Source organism: Suncus etruscus, chromosome 3 (assembly GCF_024139225.1).
Source record: "Suncus etruscus isolate mSunEtr1 chromosome 3, mSunEtr1.pri.cur, whole genome shotgun sequence".
Taxonomy (NCBI): domain Eukaryota; kingdom Metazoa; phylum Chordata; class Mammalia; order Eulipotyphla; family Soricidae; genus Suncus; species Suncus etruscus.
The window spans coordinates 149,570,394-149,583,978 of NC_064850.1; positions in this window are offsets into that span (position 1 = coordinate 149,570,394).

Sequence of the window (13,585 nt, forward strand, 5' to 3'; positions counted from 1 at the left end):
AATGTGGCCAATTCTAGAAATTTGAGTGGCAAGAGCATAGAATATATGTTGTTCTGGGCCAAATTGATAAAGCAGGCATACTTAGGCCAGCTCAAGAAACTCTAGCAGGGGCCCTCCAACTTTTTAAACAGGGGGCCAGTTCACTGTCCCTCAGACCATTGGAGGGTCTAATTATAGTAAAAACAAAACTTATGCACACTGCATATATCTTATTTTGCAATGAAGAAACAAAACAGATACAAATACGGGCCATAGTTTGAGGACCACTGCAAGGCATAATGGAACAATAATTGGGCTCAAGAGTTTCATGGAACAGCTGGTTTCTGAGTACATAAGGCCTCAGCCTGTGAGGACTTTAAATTGAATGCTTAAACTTGGCATCTCTTGTTAGAAGGTTTTTTTCTGGACCATTGCAAATATTATATAACATATTCTTAAACAACAAGTGGATCAAAGAAGAGACCACAAGGGAAATTAGAGAAGATTCTAATGATGAAATAAAAATAAAATATATTTTAATGTATGATAAGTGAGAAAATTAGCTACAAGACATTTAAAATTATAAATATTTACATTATAAAAAAAGAAAGCCTTTAAATCAGTAGCCTGACTTACACCTTAAGGAACCAGAAAAAGAACAAAGTAAATCCAGAGCCAGCAGGAGAAAGGATTTCATAAAGATTAGAGCAAAGATAGGATTAAACAGAGAATAATAGGTAAAGATCACAGAAACCCAGTTAGTTCTTTGAAAAAAATTTGCACAACTTGAGTTTGAACAGCTAAGTTGAAAAAACAGAAAAGACTCTTTAAAATATAAAAGCATAATTATTGTGAATCACTCCTAACTTCTACATAAGATTCTATTTGGGTTCTCTTGACCCTACCTATGTTTATAGTCGGTCTTCCGGAAAATCTCACATCAGCCTGTACAGTGCCTACCTTTGAGTTTAGCTCTGAAATAAGAAATGTCCAACACCTAGTGTACATGAGAAAAAAGAGAAAATTTCAACACTAATGACCAATAAAAATAAAAAAAGCACTTTTGAAGGTAAAAAGGCAAATAAAACAAAGGAAGATCATATAAAAAGGTGAAAGTAGAGCCTCTGGACACTCACAGGGGTCTCAAACTCAATTTACCTGGGGGCTGCAAGAGACAAAGTCGGGGTGATCCTTGAGTGTAAAGTCAGTAGTAAGCCTTGAATATTGGGGGGTGTGTGACCCAAACAACAAAAACAAAACAAAACAAGATTCCTCTAGGGCAGGGCCTCAAAATATTGTATGGAGGGCTGCAAACGGCCCGCGGGCCACCAGTTTGAGACCCCTGATAGGTGTACAAAACTCTGAAATTTAGTCATTCTGGAAATGGTCTTCCAAAGTCTATTTCATATTTGTGTGGCCCTTTTGGGGAGAATTGGACTTTTCCAACTCCACTGGTTCTTCTGGGGATACTTGGATCATCAAACACCCATCAGATATACTAGTAGAAGAATAAAAATTGCATATAGGGGAAAACTAAAGACTATGATGCAAAATGGGAGTATATATCCTGAGGTATATCTGAATGAATGTCAAGAAGAGAGAGAGATGAGTGACATTCCCAATTTTTATACTTCTAGTTAGTAAAGGGAGTCCAAAAGTGCTTCATGAAGGGTTGGAACCATAGTAGGGTAGGGTGTTGATTTGCAAATAGACTTCATTGGGTTGGATGCCTGATATCCCATATGGTTAGCCAAACACTCAGGAGAGATTCCCGGTATAGCCCTCATCCTCAAAACAAAAGTGCCTCATAAGCCTGTGATACATTAAAAAAAATACACTTAGGAAGGCCTATTCTGATTATTATGGGGTAGCCTAGCCTTAAGCTTCTAATTTCAGACTTGTTTACATAAGCAACTTGGAATTCATTTGATTCCTCCAGGCCATGTTTATATGATAAATGTGTGTTTATCATGTTTGTGAAAAGCATTTGTTTTATATATGCATTGCTAAATTTTCCCAGGTACTTCACTTAGAATGTTAAGCTATTCCTAAAACTTCCAAGTTAAAAAGATGAAACATATAGGGCAGACCTAGATTCTTCTCATTACTGATTTTATTCCTTTGAATTGCCGTGCAAACTGGCTTTTAGCTTAGATTTTGAGGCATGGGTTGATATTGCAGAAGCTCAGCCATTTTTTTTTCCAAAGCTCCTGGGATAAGTAGGAAAACTGCTGCTGGCTCCTTTCTACCTTCCACAAACCCCAAACCTGTTAAAGCTAGTGTGCCATAAACCTCAGGATCATGACTGAGCCTGGCTAGAGTCCTGCATTCACATAATTGACTCACTCTGTGTAGCTGATTTAAGAGTTCATCCACAGACAAAACCGTAGCCCTGGAGTCTTCCTAAGGTCTCCCCTAGACTGCTGTGATCAGCACATCTCTAGATTCAAGTGCCAACTTTCTCAGCAGCGTTTGTTTCAGGTGATTGGGGATATTTCTGTGAAAAACAATCATGTGGCACTTTCTTTCCTTGGAGATCTGAGGATACAGTATTTTAAAAAGTCCTTCACTTCGTTTAAAAGCACTGATTGCCTTGGAGCCAGAGATTATAGTACCACAGGCACTTGCCTTGCAGGTGGATAACCTGAATTTGATCCCATGTTGTCCCCTGAGCCCTTCCAGGAGTGATCCCAAAGTGCAGAGCCAGAAGTAAGCCTGCAGCACATTGAGTATAACGCCTCCACTCCAAAAGAAAAATAATACAGCCTTTACTTTAAAAAAGTTTTCATTTTACATAAGCCAAGTAGTTCCTTTCTTTATAGAGCTTAACTTTTATTATCTAAGGAACAAAGGAATTGTAGGAAAAGTACTTTTCATCATTTAATGCAAAATTTTTAAAAGGATCCCCCAGTGGGTTCTATGTCTGAATGGATCACAATGTTTTCAAATTATAGCTTTACTCTGCTAGAGTTAGAAATAAAGAGTTAGTGCATTTAAAGTAAAAAAAAATGCCTGAAGTGTGAGCTTTCAAAGTAAGGATAATCATAGTTACTTGGAAAGGCTTATCAGGCTTGTGGGGAGGGAGCAAGCAGGGCCCCCAGAAAGCTGAAGCACTGAAAGCTCATAGTGTATATTGAAGGTCAGCTGGAAACAGCTGCACTTGGAGCTGAGGGATATAGCAGATAGCATGCTACTTCTAGCATATATATACATATACATTAGTTACTTTATTTAATACAATGGTCACAAAATTCATCATGATTGAGTTTTACCTCTTTTCATACCACCTTTCGCCAGGGCACATTTCTTACCACCAATGTCCCCAGTTTCCCTCCGACTCACCCTCCCCTCAAGTACAGGACAAATGCCCTACCACTGTGCTATGGCTTGGGCTCATATCTCTTTTCTTTTTTGACATTGTGGTTTGCACTATTGCTAATGAATATGCATATCACTTTATCTCCTTTCAATGATAAGTTCCAAAGTATGAATGATCAGTACTAACTGTCATTGTCATTGTTCACTACCCTAACTGCAGTCACCATTCTTTGTGGCAAGCTTCCTACCATGGACTGTTCCTCCTGGTCCTCTGGATATTATTATCCTATTATCTTTTTTTTTGTATATTCCACAATGAGTGAAATTATTCTATGTCCCTCCACTTTCTTCTGACTCAATTCACTCAGCATAATAAGCCCCATATCCATCCGTGTATAAGCATTTCATAACTTCATTTTTCCTTACAGCCATGTAATATTCCATTGTGTAGTTGTTCCATAGTTTCTTGAGCCACACATCTGTTCTCAAGCACTTTAGTTATTTCAAGATTATGGATATTGTAAATAGTGCTGCAAGGAACAAAGGAATGTATAGGGCTTGTCTGCATCATGAGTTTTGGTTTTTAGGGTCACTTCTATCTTAAAGTAAACAACTTGCAGGAATTAAGTTAAGCTACCACTAAATGTCCATGCACTGCACTCTATGTACACCTCTTTCTTCTTTACTTGAACCCAATAAAGAAAGGATTTGGATTATGCATAGCTTAATTTATTTGATGCTAAGTTTTCAGTGAGACAGAACAAACTAAGCAAAAAATAAGTTGAAAAAAAGCATGACATATTATATATAAAATGTCTCATGTGGACTAGTATGTTTTTAGAGTCTTTCTGTCTCCCTTGTCCACATTTTCTACTGGTTTTAGATACTTCAGAGGCAAAATTTCTTAGTCTTAATCATATATATCTTAACCAGGTAATATTAGTTCTAAGTAATATTTAAACATCATTTTATATTTTAAAAACTATAGTCATATATCACCTTTTCAATTTTTAAAAGTCTCAGGAAGTAGCTGATAGCAACACTAATTTCCAGTGGAAAAATTACAGCCCCCTAGAGCACTCTCCTCTCTAAAATCTGACACATATGCAGGCAGACTGTGAGCTGGAATCATGATGTTATTTTGGTCTAACAAGCTCTTTGCAGCATCTAATAGTCATGCATTAGTGCATCTTTACAAGACAGCAGAGTTCAAAGTTTGGAACTGTGTGGCAGAGGAGATTGCTGCTATGGCCCTGTAGTAAATGGGCTGTGCATGCTATTTTGTGGGTTAAAAACAAGAATAATCTATAGCTTTCTGCCAAATCTTGGAATCTTACCTCTATCACAATATGTTAGCCTGTGAGTAATGGGATGTTTATTTCTTTTACTTGCAAATGTATGAAAGTGTGTCAGAATAGAATCACAGAAGCAGGAGAGGCATTGTAGAGGCATTGCATCAGAGCCCTTTGCTGAGAGCAGTTTGCCTTACTGGTTAGATATTAAGGGCTTTGCCTCCCTATAATAAAATCATTAGAGCTTCCAGTTGGTTGCAGAAACTATTATATCATGAAAATCAAGTAATTTTACAAGCTCTCCTTTTATTTTATTTTTTATCTTAGAACTTTCTTTGTTGTTGTTTTTTTTTTTCGTTTTTTTTTCTTTTCTTTTGTGGAAGCACAATGGACATTATGATGCCCACCAGTAATAGGTCATAATTCGTGATCATAGCAACACAATGAACATTATGCTGCACGAGATCATGACATCATAGTTTATGATTGTGATGTCACAGCAAACACTAAGATGCCTGACCACTATGATGTCAGAGTTCACAGTTGTGATCTCACAAAGAATATTAAGATGCCCATGACTATTAGGCCATAATTTGTGATTGTGGTGTCAAAATGGACTTTATGATTCACAAAAAACATGATGTGATAATTTATGGTTGTGATATCAAAAAGTACATTTGATGAGCCGCAACTATGAGGTCACTTCACATTTTTTTTAACTTTTTAAAAATAATTAATTAAGGGTCGGAGTGGTGGTGCAAGCAGTAGAGTATTTATCTTGCACGTGCTAACCTAGGACAAAACGCAGTTCAGTCCCCCTGGAGTCCTATCTGATCCCCCAAGCCAGGAGCGATTTCTGTGTGCATAGTCAGGAGTAACATCTGAGCATCACTGGGTGTGGCCCCAAACCTAAAATAAAAAATAATTAATTAAAAATTGTTATGGATGAACCCTATCATAACAATAACCAAAAAAGGGAGATTATCAACACCAAGAGAAAAGTGCTTCAGGAATGAGAACCAAGGACAGAGACATTATAAGAGACCTAGTGAGAATTTCTGATGTGTGGTTCTACAGATTGAGAAAACTGAGGCTGAGAGCTTAAAAGACTAAAACTCAAATTTCCCAGAATACTCCTGAAAAACCAACTATGTGTTTACCTGGGATAGTGACCTATATATATTTTCTCACATACTTTCCAGAAATTTTGGATAAATTATGTCATCTCATAATTACAATGATTTCTCGACAGTGCTCAGAGTACCATGCAATTTCAGGGATCAAGCCTGAAGCTCTCACATGCTAAGCATATGCTCACCCTTTTGAGCCATCTCTGTCCCATAACTCTTGTTTCTGCTTGTTTGATTTTTTATAATATATTTATTTAAGCACCTTGATTAAGACATGACTGTAGTTAGGTTTCAGACATATAAAGAACACCTCCCTTACAAATGCAACGTTCCCATTACCAGTGCTTCCCATCTCACTCTCCCTGCCCCCAACCTGTATTCAAGATAGGCATTTTACTGCTCTTACTCATGTCATTGTTGTGATAGTTTTTAATGTAGTCATTTCTCTAACTGCATTCACCACTCTTTGTGGTGAGCTTCATATAGTGAGCTGGACTTTCTGGCCTTCATCTCTATTGTCTCTGGACATTATTACAATAATGTATTTTATTTTTCTTTTTGTTTTTTTTTTCCCATTTGTTCCAAGATCTCATGTTTTGTGGCATAGGATTTCTCAAAGTAGTCTCTGATTACCCATTGGATCTCTGTATTATCTGTAGTGATCTCCTTTTTATTTCTTATCTGATTTATTAAGTTTCTCTTTCTCCCTTTCTTTGTGAGTTTTGCAAGTGGTTTATCAATCTCGTTTGTTTTGTCAAATAACCAACTTTTGCTGTTGTTAATCTTTCAGATTGTTTTTTAATTTCCAATAGCTTTGCTATTTCCTTCTGCTTAATTACTTTGGGTTCATTTTGTTGATCGTTTTCTAATTTTATAAACTGTGTTATTAAGCTATTTATGTAGACCTCTCCTTCCTACCTGATAGTGCTTGCAACTTTGATTTTGATTCCGTGTTTGTTCTGATTATTCAGATGTGTTTCTTGTAGGCAGCAGAATGTTGAATTCAAATTTTTAATCCATTTTGCCACTCTCTGACTTTTAACTGGTGCATTTGGCCCTTTGATGTTGAGAGAGATCAACATGAGATTTAGAGCCAACTTTGTAGAAGTTTGATGTGTCTTTACACCTGTTTTGTCTTAAAGTAGACCTTTCAGTTTTTCTCTTTAAAGGTGATTGTGAGTTTGTAAAGTTTCTGAGCTTCTGTTTATCCATGAAACTATGTATACTTCCTTCAAACCTTAAAGTGAGTCTGGTTGGGTGCAGTATTCTAGGCGAAGCATTCATTACATTGAGTTATGTCACTATATCTCACCACTGCCTTCTGTCCTTGAGGGTTTCTTGTGACAGGTCTGCTGTAAATCTTTTATTATTTTTTTTTTGGTTTTTGGGTCACACCCGGCAGCACTCAAGGGTTATGCCTGACTCTATGCTTAGAAATCGCTCCTGGCAGGCATGGGGACTATATGAGATGCTGGGATTCGAACCACTGTCCTTCTGCATGCAAGGCACATGCTATCTCTCTGGCCCCAGGTCTGCTGTAAATCTTAAGGATGCTCCTTTGAATGTAATTTCTCTTTTTGATCTTGCTGTTTTCAGTATTCTATCCCTATTTGTGGGATTTGTCATTGTGACTAGGATGTGTCTTGGGGTGCTTTTTTTTTCAGATCTGTTTTAGCTAGTATTCTTCTGCATGCAGGATTTGGTTGTATGCAGTCTTTAGATCTGGAAGTTTCTCTGTAATGATGTCCTTGACTGTTGGATTTTCCTGGGAATTTTCTTTCTGGGTCTCTGGAACTCCAATGATTCTTATGTTGTTTCTGTCGAGTTTATCAAAGACTTCAATTTTCATCTGTTCACATCCTTTGAGTATTTTTTCTATTGTTTAATCATTTTATTTAAGGATCTTTTCCAACCTCCTGCTGTATGGAATTTTTCTACATGTCATCTTCTAGCTCACTGATTCTGTCCTCAGCCACTGCCACTCTGTTGGAGAGGCTTTCAATTGAGACTTTTACCTTATCTACCAAGGTTTTTAGTCCTGTTACTTCAGCTTGGAGTTTTCTTATTTCCATCTTTTCAGCTTGATCTATGTTTTCCTTGAGTTCTCTGAACATCATCCATATTTTTACTTTAAATTCTCTATCTGAGGGGCTAACCAGGTGGTTGGTTTTGGGGTCATTGGAGCTGTCCTCTTTATTCTCTATACATAGTGTTGTCTTGTGTTGTTTCCCCATTTCCTGTGAGGAACACTCATCCTGTGGATTTTACTACGTGTTGTGGTGAAGTACATGTGCTAGAAGATGCTTGAATGGCTGCTGAGCGAAGCAGAGCAGACACATTCCTATGGCTCTACCCGTATTGGGTGGAGACAGCTTACCCTGCTCTGGACTCTGAAGAGATTATGTTCTCTGTCCTCTTGGCTGTCTCACACAAGAAAACAGAAAAGAAGGCAGGGAGAGAGCAGCAGCCACTTATAATGGCTCTCTTGTGCCCAAGCACACAGCAGGAGTCCTAGAGGTGCTTTTATTTTTTTTATGGTATCCTTTACCAGAACCTTCACAAACTGGGCAATTGTGTCCTCTATCTCAGACTCCACTCAAAAAGGACTCTACCCTACGGAAACAGAAGGCAATAACATGAAACAGGGCCTATAGCCTTGGGTATTATAGCTTTCTAAGTCATACTTAAGAGCAAAATAAAAATTAGGAAATCCTAGTTTATGTATATGACATCAGAAATCCATGCCTACACAAAACCAAGGAAATAGAAGAAAGAGAAATCAATTGGAAGAAAACTATTCTGTTGAACTCATTTTGGTTAATTCACATTTAGTATCATTTTTAGTATAAATTTATATTTCCTAGTGTATATTTGTGTTTAAACTATAGGAGCATGTGTGTCTTGTGTGACTGGAATACACAATTTTATTCTATTTCTATACAAAATTTTATTATATTGTTTACTTCTAATAATAATTGTGTTAGGGCATATTTCCAAGAAATTATCAGTGGATCTAGGCCCACTATCAGAAATTTCTGGCACACTCAGTTCAATATAAGGGCTTTATGAAATAGATCTCTTCAAGCCTTGCTAGTGACAGAGACCACCGGAGCCACCCAACGAAGTTTTTGGGTTCTTCCAGGGCCAAATTTATTGGTATTATAGGGACCCAGTTTTTCTGGCTTTTAAAATTAGATTTTAGCACACATAAATTACTATACTCAGCTACTTCCCTAACTCTAGATCACATTTTCACATTTTAACTGAGAAATATTTAGTGTCAATGACAATATCTAGTTTTAATAGAGGTATGGGGTGTCATTGTATGGCCTTACCATAGTCTTTAAAAGTTAATATTCTTTAGTTTTTCTTGGTTACTGAAATAAATAATGCTGGAAAGAGAAATCAAAGTTTAAGGAAATAGAAAAACTTTCTAACAGGGTTAACTCAGAATCAAACTGGCATCCAGACCTGATTGTCAATATCAAATTTATGTAAGTTTGATTTCTTATCATTAGAGTTTTGGCATTATCTATCGATCTATCTATCAATTTATTTATCATCTATCTATTCCTCTATCTCTCTATCTATCTATCATGGTGTAGGGCCATACCAGCAATACTCTCAGAGACTATTCTTATTTCTATAGCTCTGTTCTCAGGAATAACCTCCTTAGTACTCAGTGGTACATCTGTAGTGCTATGAAGGTCTACATGTTAGTTACTGGGAGCAAGAATGAGCTATCATGAAGCCAGACTTTGTTTTCAACACTGACAAATAACTTAAGGATGATAGGTCTTGTGATGCCTTTTTATGTAAGACTTCCACCAATTTTCTGCTTTTCTGCTACAGCTTTATTTTTTAATATTCTCTTATGGTCAGTTTCTGTAAATTTCAGTGGGGTGTTGTAGTTGGGGTAGAATGGGCATGTGTATATGTAGTAGGATGGGCATGTGTATATGTGTGATAGGTCCAGAATAGCTCTCTCCTATTCTTTTTTTTTTTAACTTTTTTTTTTTTTGGTTTTTGGGCCACACCCGGTAACGCTCAGGGGTTACTCCTGGCTATGCGCTCAGAAGTCGCTCCTGGCTTGGGGGACCATATGGGACGCCGGGGGATCGAACCGCGGTTCGTCTCCTAGGCTAGCGCAGGTAAGGCAGGCACCTTACCTCCAGCGCCACCGCCCGGCCCCTCTCTCCTATTCTTAATACTTACTTTAGGTATTAAACTGTATAAAGTCATGATACAACTATCCCTTAATATTTTCTACTCTTGGTTGATATTTTATTCTCAAGATTTTTTCCCAGAAAGTTCAGCATAAAATTAAAATGCAGAATATGAGAGTGTGCTGCACTTAGTGTGTCACAGTAAATAACTTAGAGATATTCCAGTATTTCCTATGGTCTTTGACCACTATTCTCCTTAAATTTTTATCATACATATCTGTGCATTTCAATACTAAGACTGGGTAACTGATGGTAACTTATAGTTGTCAACATCAATGCACATATTACTTACTCAAAATTTATAATTTAAATTTTTTGCAAATGATACACAATTAAAACCCAAAATGCATAACAAAGCTTAGAGCAGAATCAATGAAGTGGAAATCCATAAAACAATTAGAAAGATCAATGAAAGCAAAAGTTGGTTCTATGAAAAAATAAACTAGATAGATAAACCACTGCCAAAACTCACAAAGAAACGAAGAGGAAGAAATATAATACACCATATTAAGAATGAAAAGGGGGAGATCACCACAGATACTGCAGAGATTAAAAGGATAATCAGAGACTACTTTGAGAAACTCTATGCCATGAAACATGAAAACCTGAAGAAAATGGATAAATTTTGGACTCATAATCTTCCAAGGTTAAAGCAAGATGACTTTGCATATCTAAATAGACACAACACTACTGAGTAAATTAAAACGATCATCAAGAGTCCCCAAAAACAAAATTCCAGGACTGATTTACTAATGAATTCTTTCAAACCTTTCAGGAGGAACATCTATCGATTCTTTTCAGGCTCTTTCATGAAATTGAAGAATCAGGAACACTCCCAAATAGGTTTTACGAAGCTAACATCACCTTGATACCAAAACCAGACAGAGATGCTGCAATAAAGAAAACTACAGGGCAATATCCCTGATGAAAACAAATGCAAAGATCCTTAACAAAATTCAGGCAAACAGGATCCAATGCATCAGCAAGAAGGTAATTTACCACGACCAAGTATGTTTCATCTCAGGAATGCAAGGATGGTTTAATATCTGTAAATCAATCAACATAATACAGCCCTTATGGAAAACAATATAGAGATTCCTCAAAAAACTGAAAATTGAACTCCCATTTGACCCAGCTATACCACTCCTAGGGAGATACCCTAGGAACACAAAAATCCAATACCAAAATCTCTTCCTCACACCTATATTCATCACAGCACTATTTACAACAGCCAGACTCTGGAAACAACCAAGATGCTCTTCAGCAGATGAATGGCTAAAGAAACTGTGGTACATATACACAATGGAATATTATGCAGTCATAAGGAGAGATGAAGTCATAAAATTTTACTATACATGGATGTACATGCAATCTAATTATGCTGAGGGACATTAGAGGGAGAGAGAGACAGAATACTCTCACTCATCTATGGGTTTTAAGAAAAATTAAAGACATTAAAATAATTCCCAGAGATGAGGTACAGAAGAACCAGCTCAAGATATGAAAATCTCACCCCAAAGAGTAGTGAGTACGGTTAGAGGAATTACATTGCTGAGAACTATCTTAAGAATGTCAGCGAGTGAGGGATGTAGAGAGCCTGTCTTGAATATAGGCAGAAGGTGGAAAGGGGAAAAAAATGGGGGCATTGGCGATGGGAAGGTTGCACGGTGAAGGGGGGTGTTCTTGTTATGACTGAAATCCAAATACAATTATGTTTGTAATCATTGTGTTTAAATAAAGACATTATAAAAATTTTTATATATACAAAATAAAATTTGAGGGGGCAAGTAAAATATTTCAAGAAAGCTTACCCACATTTCTTTTTCTTTCACTTTTTTCTTGTTACATGCTCCTGCACTTGACCTTGATGTGCTTCCTCTTCTACTCTCTTGTCTTCCCACTCCAGTGATCAGAATGATGATATCTATAATTAGATACATATATTGGTTATATTCGATATAATTAACATAATATTGGTTATATTGCTACTTAACCCTCAAGTTTATGTTCTCCTTTGGTATATTTCTTTAATAGGCACTTTTGACTTTGAAGCATTTTATTCAACTAAACAATCATGAAGCCAGAAAATGTATTCTTACAATATAGGATCTGTTTTGCACTTGGTAATTTTTGGGGGCAAAATGTATGAGAGGACAAGGCATAGAATACATGCTAACTTTATCCGAGTAAGTAAATTAAATGGGTGTTCTATAATTGTGTGTAACTGAATTTGCAGCTCATGGAATCTGGGGTGACATCCACACCCATCAACATCAGAGACTGAATACAGAACAGAGGAGGCTGTATATACGACTCTTATCTGTTCCCCTTGGAAATAATTTGTTGAGATAACAGGCAATTAGAACTAGAAAGAACTCCAGGGATCAATAATGGAAGAAACGTCAGAATGTGCAGTTTCAAGTCACTAAGTTCCTCCTATAGGTTCTGATGAAGTTGGTTTAGGGAGAGACCTAGGTTCTCTTTTAAAAAGCTACCCTGGGCTTTCTGATAGTCAGGGAATTTTACTACATTGCGATGGAGCATTAGTCCCTTTCCTTAGGCACTGAAATGATACAGTGGCAGATGTCACGAGCAGTTGAGAAAGACGCTGTGGGCTCCAAGTATTCCTGCATCTCAGGACTCTGAGACGATGAAGGTTGCTCGGCTGTGCCAACGTTTGCCAAGGTTTGTTGTGTCACTATAATTATAGGGTGAACACAACTACATTCCTCAGTACAAATAAAGGCGTCAGAGCCCACTCCACGGCAATTGTTTCCCATTAGGGAAATGTTAGGTTGCTTCTAATGATGAGCAGCAATGACGCAGCATATAATTCCTGTAGCCGTGATAAAACACATCCGAGTCCACAAACACCACTCTCCTGCTAGCCCTATCTGCAGAGCTACAACAATCCTCCTTAGCTTTTGCTTACTTGAGCTCACAGTTTATCCTTCCCAGAGAGTTGTATAATAAGTCTTCTGGCCTCACTCGTCCCAACAGTAATTAAATACTTACATATGAGGTTCGCAAAAGTATGCGGCTTAACTGTAGCAGAAAATAAAATAGCTTTCCCCTAACTTTTCTACTTAAACTTTTCAGTCTAATAGAAATTTGAGTCCCTGGAGTTTTATAGACATAACATGAAAATTATCTTTCGAAACCTTTTGTTATATAGGTAATTTTTTTCTCTGTAGGTTTCATGAAACAGCATTCTACCATCTTTGCTCTTCCTTTAATTTTCTACCCAATCTCAGATTTTTCTCCTCTAAATTTATAAGCCTATTATCTCCAAACTAAGGCTTACAAAAAAAATAACCAACTCTCGGTGCTGTGTGAGATAAGAGTGAACTAGGTAGCTGTAGAGTAGGGGGAGGTATCTTTAATACAGAGTTACCTCTGTCCTGCCTGGCTCTCTAGAACTTTACTTGGTGCTTTGTTTGCTCAGTAAGGTCAGGTCAAGTTTACACATGTTCTCCAGCATGGAGTGGATACCTAAAGTCATGACTCTCTCACTAAGTCAGCAGTCTAACTGCACTTGAGAACCACTTGATCTTCATAGTTTGGGAGCTGACCCTGTCAAATGAATTTTCAGAGGACTGTTCTATGACTAAAATAAACTTATGCTCTTAACAGAGAAAGG